The following is a 9,737-nucleotide window of genomic DNA, read 5'->3' as shown; positions in this document are numbered from 1 at the left end:
AAGACCCCCATTGTTGATTAGTGTTTCATACAATGGCTCTATCTAAACATATCTTTTCTAACATGTTCTATTTCATGGAGCAGTTTATGATGTGAGTATTAGTTTGACTTAGCCAAATGACCTATGTGGCTTTTCAGAGGGGAAACACTGTCTTCACAGTAACTTTGGGTTTTTCTCCTTTAATTGGTTTGCAGAAAAGAATTTGAAAGAGCAGACCTGATGTAACTCTCCTCGGAAGAGCCTGCGTGCAGGACTGGGCCTTGGCAGGCGTCTGGGAACTCAGCTGATGGGGAACTCCTTCTGCTGGTACACCTTGACCCGAAATGATTAGTGTGGTTCCTAGTGTCTCGTCTGCATACACAACCTGGTTTAGGTTGTACCTGCTTTCCTTCTTGGAGTCTGGAGTTTCGGTACATGCGAGGCAGAGGATGTCTGTATGACTAGTCCCAAATAAAGGTCCCCTGCACTGAGACTCTACTGAGCCTTCCTGGTCGATGTCACAATTCGGTGTGAAGAAATTCAGGACAGCTTGTGCAGCTGCACTGAAGTGGGTTCTTGGGAGTTTGAATCCCATTTCCTGCAGATTCTCCCCATGAACCTTTTGTGCTTGGTGATTGTGCTGTGTAGCCTTTCACTGTGATAGACTTGACCATCTGTCCTTTGCTCCTAATGATCACTGAATTAGGGGCTGGTCTTGAAGACCCTTAACACAGCCAGTCGGTTTAGGATTCCTATCAGTGTTGCTGCAGAATGAATTGTGTTCCCCCAAAAGATGATCCTAGGCCCCAGTATCTGTGAATGCAACCACATCCTGAAATAGGGTCTTTGCAGATGTGATCAATGAAGGTGAGGTCATGATGACTTAGGATATGATGTCATCTACAGTGACTGGTGTTTTCATAAGAAGAGAGACAGGTGCAGACGTGGAGGGAAGGTAGGAGCTGGGAGAGGCAGGGAGGATCCCCTGACTCCTGGATCCTGCAGAGGCATGCAGCCCTCTGAATACCTTGATTTGGGAGAGAATAAATTTCTTTGTTTAAAGCTACCCAGTTTGTGGTGTTTTGTAACAGCAGCCTGAGGAAACTAATAGAACTGTCGACTTAGGTTTTCCTTATTTTGGAAGAAAAACCACATATTTTATTTAGATTTCCACATAACCATGTTTGAAAATCACAATATAATTATGATTTGGAAATTATAATAACAAAATCATAAAATAAGATCATAGTTTTGTTCATTTTTGCCTGTATAATAGAAATTCTTACAATGTTCACTGATATTTCTCAAGTGAAAAGAACCAGGCTAGCAATAGTCGGCTATTGATAAAAATTTGTTAAATAAATATATTCAAATGACTAACTTAACACACATGAGAGGAGACTTGTTTCTGATATGAAAGTTAAAATCATAGGGATATGTCAATAATCTGTTTTAATTTTATTATGGTTTGACATTGAAAATACACCCGTTTATAACTTTACTATGTCTTTTTCTCTGATGTTTACATCAATATTATTCCTTGGTATTCTGTTTTAGTGAAGAAAATGAAGTTATTTGGACTTGCATTCAGTTAACTTTAATCTAGTTTTCATGATTGGATATTAAATTTCTTTCTTCCTTTTTTAATTTATTTTTTGTTTCCCCTTGTGGCTTGAACATTTTTCAAATCTTGTTTCATCTTTTTTTTTTTTTAAACTGGTTTTGCAAACATTCCTAATGATCAATCAATGTGTGTGTTTCTTAATTTTAAAATACGAGTTTACCATAACTTCAAGGTGTCTGTCTTCCACTGGAGGGATTGCCTGTGCTCGGCTGATTGCCCGGGTACAATCATTCATGTTTGCCTGTTCAAGGGTGTGCTGCCTGTTTTGCTTGATCAGTGCTCACATTTGATCTAAAATCAAAACGAGGTTCCTTCCAAATAGTTGCTAAATATTTTGAATATTGCCCTGCTTGAGTGTCTTTCTTTTCTTTTCTTTTTTTTTTTCATTCCTTCTTTCCTTCCTTCCTTCCTTCCTTCCTTCCTTCCTTCTTTCCTTCCTTCCTCCCTTCCTTCTTTCTTTTCCCTTTTAAAGAATGTTCTAGATTCACATAAAACACATCTTACCCAGTGTAAAGCTTCACTCATGATAGTGAAATGAAGTAGGTAGACAGGCACAGTTCTTAATCTATATCTATTTCTAGAAATGCTACATCTAACAGATGTCCCTGCCCAAGTCTCTTTCCTCATTGGAAAGCATTTGGTTTTATAGTAACAAAAGTAGACCAGTAGGAAAAGTTAGCAAGGGGAGGCAGCCAATTTTGGGGTCTATCAGCTTATATATATTGATTTTTTTTATTTAACCTGGGTTTGGCTGCATGTCTATCTTCCTTATTCAGGCTACTTGAAGCCTGTAAATCATTGGGTTATTTGTAAGCATTCTAGAGGAGTACGGTGGAGAAATATATTGCATGGTACCTGTGTCATTTAAAACTTTCTGGATGCACACTAAAAAAGTCTAAGGAATGGATGCATTTATGAGTTAATTTTAATAGTTTTGTTTATTTGTTGAAGTTTATCCAAAATAATATTGTTTCAGCCTTTAACTAATATAGAACTATGAATGTGATATTTTGCATGTTTTTTGTGCTGTCTTGAAATCCTGTATGTAGTTTACACTTAGGATACATGTTGTTTGGACAGGCCCCAGTTCACATGCTCAAGGGTTATATGTAGTGGGCAGCTACCTTGTTGGAATGCTGGATTCTAGTGACATCTTGCCACTTGTTAAGTATGTCTGATTTGGTTATTATTAAAACATTCCCTGAGTAAGAGCAGGTGCTCTTTCCCAGAGTTGCTGGCAAGCTGGGTGTTTGATGAGTCTAGTAATGCAGACTCTCCCTTCTCAGGTTGCTCCATTTTCTCTCCAATCAATCGCCGGCCAGGGCCAGTCTCCTGAAACTTAGCTCCCTCTAGTGTCTGTCCAGGGCTTAGTGAGTCTTTTTCAGAATGATGTAAAACTCCTGGAAATGCTATGTCAGCAGTTTTCCTTCTCCAACCAAGGATTCACCATATGCAAAAAGGTAACCTCTGAGTTCTAAACAGCTTCATGAAATCCGATGGCTAAGCCAGCTTTGGGAAGTCCAATTGGTAAATGCAGAGTCACTTTGCACAGCCAGGAGAGGATTTAAGGTTCAGACAATTAGGCAGCTGCAGCAGGGAGATCCCTGGGGTGGGGCGAGGGTTTCCCAATGGCTCCAAATGCAGTGAGGAAGTCTGGAACCCCAGGTACAGTGTACTCTGTTTTCAGAATTAATCGACACTCGGGGACGTACGTCTTAACGAGGTATAAAGTTAGTCTTGGATACACCATTTCCTTTTACCACTGAGTTCCATGGAGATGCTTTCTCAGTCTGAATGCTTTCCTCACTTCACCCAAGTCATGGCTTGTGTTTCTGATCTGGGATTATCTGATTTTCCTGAGATAGAAGTGACGTCTCCAGTGCCCAACTACAAGCTCCAGAGTACGTTTCCAAAGGGCTGTGTTGAGCAGCAGCATCAGACCACTTTCAAGCCCCAAATCTCCGCCTTCTCCACTGAGCAGCGGTATTGATTTCTGCCAAGGGCTCTAGTCTGTGTGTGTTCCAGCTGCTGACACCTTGGCAATCGTTTGTGGATTCAGGTCGTCAGGCTTCGGGGGTGCTGCCTGATTGACAGCCCTTTATAAATCTTTTATTTGCTTGTTTCTGTCAGGGCACAATTCAATCTCAGCATTCTTTCTGGTGACTTTGTGAACAGGACTAACAATATCCCCAAATGGGAGATGTGATTTTGCCATAAGTCAAAGAGTTTCTCCAGTCTCTGGGCTTAGCTTCAGAGCCAAGATCAGCTTATAAATGATTTCTTAGAGTATGAGGAAGAACTCTCGTGGTTCTGGCTCACGTTCTTCTCCATGTTCTCATGGTCTGGGGTAGGTCTGGAGTTTCAGCAAGGTTTCTCTGTCATGCTGTACCAGCAGGTAGATAACCAGTCTGAATTCTCCTGTATTTCTTTGTCTGATGAGGCAGTTGTACTATCATTGCCATTACAACTTATTCCTATTGGTTTTCAAGGTCAAGTGCAGCTTCATTAGATTGTGACAGCATAATGGTTAATTGAAATACTCTTTTTGGGCACCGTTAATGTGATCTGGAGACAGTTCCACATGAACACAAACTGATCTTAACTGACTTCTGAAATAGATGCAGAAAAGAAAGCCTAGTCGAAGTTCATATGAACACCGTCTCCTTTGGCCTGTTGCCCTTCTTCTCAATACTCCATTATCTGTATCTATAAATCATCTGTTTTGCATGTTGGCTTGAAAGGGCTGTTAAAAGGAAAATTAGCAGGACTTGGATATAGCTTAGTGGTAGGGCACCTGACTAGCATGTTCCAGGCATGGGTTTGATTCCCAATATCATAAGCAAAACAACAACAACAACAACAACAAAAATCAGAGGATGCGTGGATTTCCTTTCTCTTTAAATCTTCATTATATTCCATCATGTGTTTCAAATTCACTAACCCATTGATGGACAAGTAGGTTGATTCAATTTCTTGGCTCCTGAACATGGGGATGCTGATGTATCTTTGCCACACTGATTTTATTTCCTTTGGATATGCCTAAAAGTGAAATTCATAAGTCCCGTGATAATTCTATTTTCAACTTTTTGGGGAACCTCCACACTCTTTCCCATTATGGCTGGGCTAATAAATAATCCAGTATATACCAAAGCATCACATTGTGTACCATAAATAGGTATATCATTTTCATTTGCTAATTTGAAACAGAAAATAAGTGAAGCTCAATACCCCTGCTTCAACCATTAATGCTGATATTAATATTCTCTCATACTCCTGGAATTCTGTATTATTTAGTAATTCCTACAGGGGGAGCTCACGGGCAATTACAGAGATTCTCATTTAGCAGTTCAACTGAAACAGGGTAGAGGGCAGCTATGGAACACACACAAGATAAGGATGGAGGGGTAGGTGGGGATGTGGCTCACAGGTAGTGCGTTTTCCTAGCGTGTGTGAGGCTCTGGTTAGTGAAAAAGGAAAAAGGAAAAACATACAGGGGCACAGTCCTGCATTCACACATGGCTTTGTTGGGGTGGCATCCCCACAATGATGCTTTTAGGGAGAGGAGGGAAAGCCAGAGAACACGTGCTCTGGTCCTAGTTTCCAAATCAGAGTGCGGCTCTGACTTTCCTGTTGTCCACCACAGCCTCTCCTTTGTTTAGGCCTCTTGGAATACCTCTTCCCCATGTGGATTACGGTCGCCTGGGTGCCAAGAGTTAATGAATCCAGATATTTTAGTCATCGCTCCTAGACCATCCCACCCACACCGTTCTCTAGTTTCTGGATTCCTCCACTGAGGACTGGGTGAGCAAATCCCAAAATCTTATTTAACTTACCCCAAAATTGCGATTGTGAGAGATTCATTGAAGTCAGCCCTGTTGAAGTCTTTCCCATTCTAAATCGTGTCCCTTATAATTCCATCTGTGCTTATCCATGCTAAGCTATCTGCAGTGAATTTCAGGGGAATTTTTAAGGTTTGTGGGTGTCATAGCCAGAGATAATTTTTTAACAATCTATTGTTTCAAAATTATGCTACGAATACTTTTTAATGGTCCTATCCATTCGCCCCTTTCCATTTTGTTCTCCAACAACAGAGAAGCAATTCCAGTGGAATAGGTTGTGCATCACTCTTCGCTCCCTTTACGATCTCCTCTCTTAGTCTCACTTCTTACCTGTTGTTCCTTTTTTCCCTCAGGTACTGATGATCAAACCCATGGGCATTTTACCACTGTGCTACATCTTCAGTCCTTTTTCTTTTTAACTTATTTATTTAGAAACAGGGTCTTGCTCAGTTGTCAGCCTCAAACTTGTGATCCTCCTGTCTGGGCCTCTCCAGTAGCTGGGATTACAGGTGTGCCCCAAGTCCAGCAGTCTCACCTTCTTTTGGATAGTGTCAACATTTTCTTCCCAGTTAATTTCATTCATAGTACCTGCGGTTACTGCCTCTGAAATACTTTCTTGACCCCTATGTAGAAATATGACTCATATGGAGTCCAAATTTGGAGAGCACCCTACATCATGACATCTACCATGGTGTATTATGTGTGTCCATCATCTTGGTTGTGATGGTGATTTGGAGGGATTTTGATTCAAAGCTTTTCGTGTGTGCACTTTATTACGTGTCGATTATATCTCAAAACTGTCATAAAAAATGTATCACTCTCATTGTCACTTAACCAATCTAAACTTGTCTCTACTGTTTTTCCGACGGCTCCAGAAAGATGGTTCAGCATCAGGCTTATGCATAATCATCACCAGATGTGAGACAGGAGCAATTCCATACAGAACATCTGGGAGACTCCAAACCCATGGATACAACTTCTGAACTTCCTTTTACACACCAGACACACTTGATTTTGGAGTCTGTCAAGTCCATGGGGCAAGTTAACCAGGAAGACGGCTGAGTTCTGGAATTTCACTGGGTCCCTGGCCTCGTTTTGGTTAAATGTATAATGTCCATGCTTCGGCACAGCCCAGGATTTGCAGACTAATTTAACATAAACAATCTAAATGAATCAGGATTTAATGCTGAAATCAGTTCTAGATAAGTAATCAGTACATAGCACACCCTTTCCAGACCCTCATTTATCTTGTAGTTAGTATATTCCATCAGTCGATATTTGTGAAGAATTCTGGTCAGGGTCAAAACTTCTTCAGGGATCCCTAAGGACAGAAGAATAAATTACAAGGCCATGGTTACCCTTTCATATGATATCTAAAAGGCCATTATGTGAAAAGATTCTCTCTGAAATCTAATTCTTGCCTCAGCCAAGTCAATTTAGAAAAACTAGACCGGCAGTAGCCAGCTCTGTAATACTGCCCGAAAAGATAAAAGCTTGTAGTTTTGAGTAAGGCCCAGACTGTGCTTGGTGCCTCTGTAGAAACAGATGTTCTCCTGTCTGAAAACAGCCACTTGCCCACAGACAAAGCTCCCATAAGCTGGTTGTGGACATGGACGTCTGTGATGTTGTTTTTTTCTATAATGTCACTGCAGTAGGTGGCTTCTTCGATGACCTCCTGTGATTGCTCTTCCACACACAATCCCTGTGCCATCCCTCCATGAGTGCCAGCTGACAGAGTCATTTGTTTTGAACCAACAGAATATGGCCGAGGTGATGGGCTGTCACCTCTGTGATTAGTCTACATATCATAGTAACTTCCGTCTTAGTAGTTGATGGCTTCCCCTTGCTGCCTTTGACAAGCAAGCTGCTTTGTTAGGGAGGCCTGAATAGCAAGGAAATGAGAGCAACATCTCGCAACTGGCTGGAAACCGAGGCCCTCAGCCAAACAGCCCAGAGGGGATGGACTCCTGGGGCGACCACTCCAGGAGCTCAGAAGCTGGGCCTTTTCCAGGAGAAAGGCCTCACAGGAGACCACATCAGAGTTGGCAGTTGATTGTAGTCTCATGGGAAACCCTGACGGAGAGGGGCCAGTTGAGCTCTGCCCAGATTCCTGACTTATAAAACCTGTAGGATAATAAACACATTTCTTTAGACATTAAATGTGTCATAAATTGTTATATAGTAATGAATAACTAATACAGAGGCAGCATTCAATGAAAATGTATGGACAAAGCAAGTGCATGCTGATTTTGGCCCTCTGCCTGTCTTGACAGTTATTTTCCCTGAGACTTGGAAGGTAAACACTTTCACTGAGAAGATAATGACTCCAGATAAATAGTGAAAAATGTCCAACCGCTCGCTAGGTCAAGAAAACAAAACAGGACATTGTGCAGTAACACAAGGACCCATGATGACTGTCAAATCGGCCCCCAAGTGATTAGACCATTGAATATGACCTGGGTTATGCCCGTGTAATTACACCTTCCATACCTGTAGCCACTCAAGTACAGCAGGCTCCACCCCAGGTTGGCATTGGGCAGGGAGTCTGGAGACCCAGGGGTCACACTGAGACAAAAACAGGGAAGGACATTTCACCATGGTGAAAGGTGTGGGGGACCTGAGCATAAGTACAGCAGAAGCTGAATCCTGGTGGGAACTTACACTCATTGGAAGGATTCAAGGTTTATAATTAAAAGCGTAGGTTCCATAGGCCTGGCAACTTAAAAACACCATATGTTGCATTGTGAGCAGGAGTTGATCGATTCAGAGGAGAAAAAAAAACAAAGTCCATTTGTTACATGAAGTAAGCAAAGAAGCATCCCTAAAGTGAATTAGGAAAACACAACTAAGAGACAAAGATAACTGGGAAAAACAACTGTATTTGGCATACCGGATGCATCTATATTTTATCTTTTATCAATTCTATAAGGAAAAATATAAAAATAGCAGGTTCTTGGAATACAGATAAACACATCCCTCAACAACAAAAGCATCAATATTTCGAATTACTATCCTCACTGCTAAGTACAGATAGATACAGAGATAGAATGCATGGATCACTAAATTCACCTTCCAAACTAAGATTATTTCTATATTTAAACTTTGCATATTTTTGCTCAACCATTATCTTTTGTGGGATCTTTCAAATGATGTCAGGTTAGCATGGAAATCTAATCTCCTTTCTCCTTTCTACTGCTTCTTATATTCTGATGGAAATTATGAAAATAAGTTGTGAATGGGGTCAGAATATATGCATACTTATATGAAAACTAATAGGAAATAAAATGACATAATTTTGAGGATTTTTCTGCTAGGTATAATAGAGACAGGAGCATTTTGAACTGAGAATGTAAGTGTAACCTAGCAACTCTCCCTCTGTTTGATGAAACCATGTCATGTCATCCTGTTAGATATAACTGGAAAGTGTTCTCTAAGATATTTAATGATTAAGAGAGAAAAGAAATTTGTAGCCTAGGGGATAGGGCAGAGTGAGCCAAATGTAAACATTTCTTTTGGATTTCTGTTTGTCATTGATATTAAAAGCATTTAAGTAACCTAGGAACATCCCTAAAACATAGTAAATGCTCAATGAATATGTTAAATATGTCATATACACACACAATTTTCAGTGATTCTTCAAATTCAGAGCCCAAGAACTAAAGACCTAGCATATATTTTCTTTTATCTTTTTTTTTTTTAACTCAGCAAGACAAACTTTATTTTGGCAGAAATGTGTGCTAACAAACAAATCTGTCAGGCAGACACACCTAGCCTAGCATATATTTTCTATAAAGTTAATCTTACATACATTAAAATATTTATTTTTAAACTTTGTTATTGTTTAGGTCCTTACCCAAATTCTTAACTTTTGTACATTTGCTCTGAAGTCTTTCTAAGCTATTCCCTGGGGTACAGAGTTCTGAGGCTTTCTAAGGCTTTGATGGTGTGTGTGTGTGTTGGGGGGCGTGGGTGGGGAAAGGGAGGGAGAGAGAAACTTGTAGGTTCTGCAGGGAGAAAGCTTTATATATAACTTGTGGTTTTGTCAGGGTCTTCTCACAAAGTGAAATTCTCAGGGCCGGCTGGAAGATCAAATCATAGAAACACAGAACACCTGCATTCCAATAATTATGAGTGAATATAATTTAATTCATTGAAACTTGCTAGTTCAATTCATTGAAATTCACTAGAAAATAATTCAAGCAAAGAGATAAAAGAGGGGATTGGGAGAGGCACCTGTTCCTGACTGCTGACATTTCCATGTGACGGGAGGTGGTTTATTGGTCAGGCCTGGGCAG

This window comes from Sciurus carolinensis, chromosome 16 (assembly GCF_902686445.1).
Source record: "Sciurus carolinensis chromosome 16, mSciCar1.2, whole genome shotgun sequence".
Lineage (NCBI taxonomy): Eukaryota > Metazoa > Chordata > Mammalia > Rodentia > Sciuridae > Sciurus > Sciurus carolinensis.
Note: the sequence above shows the minus strand (reverse complement) of the source record.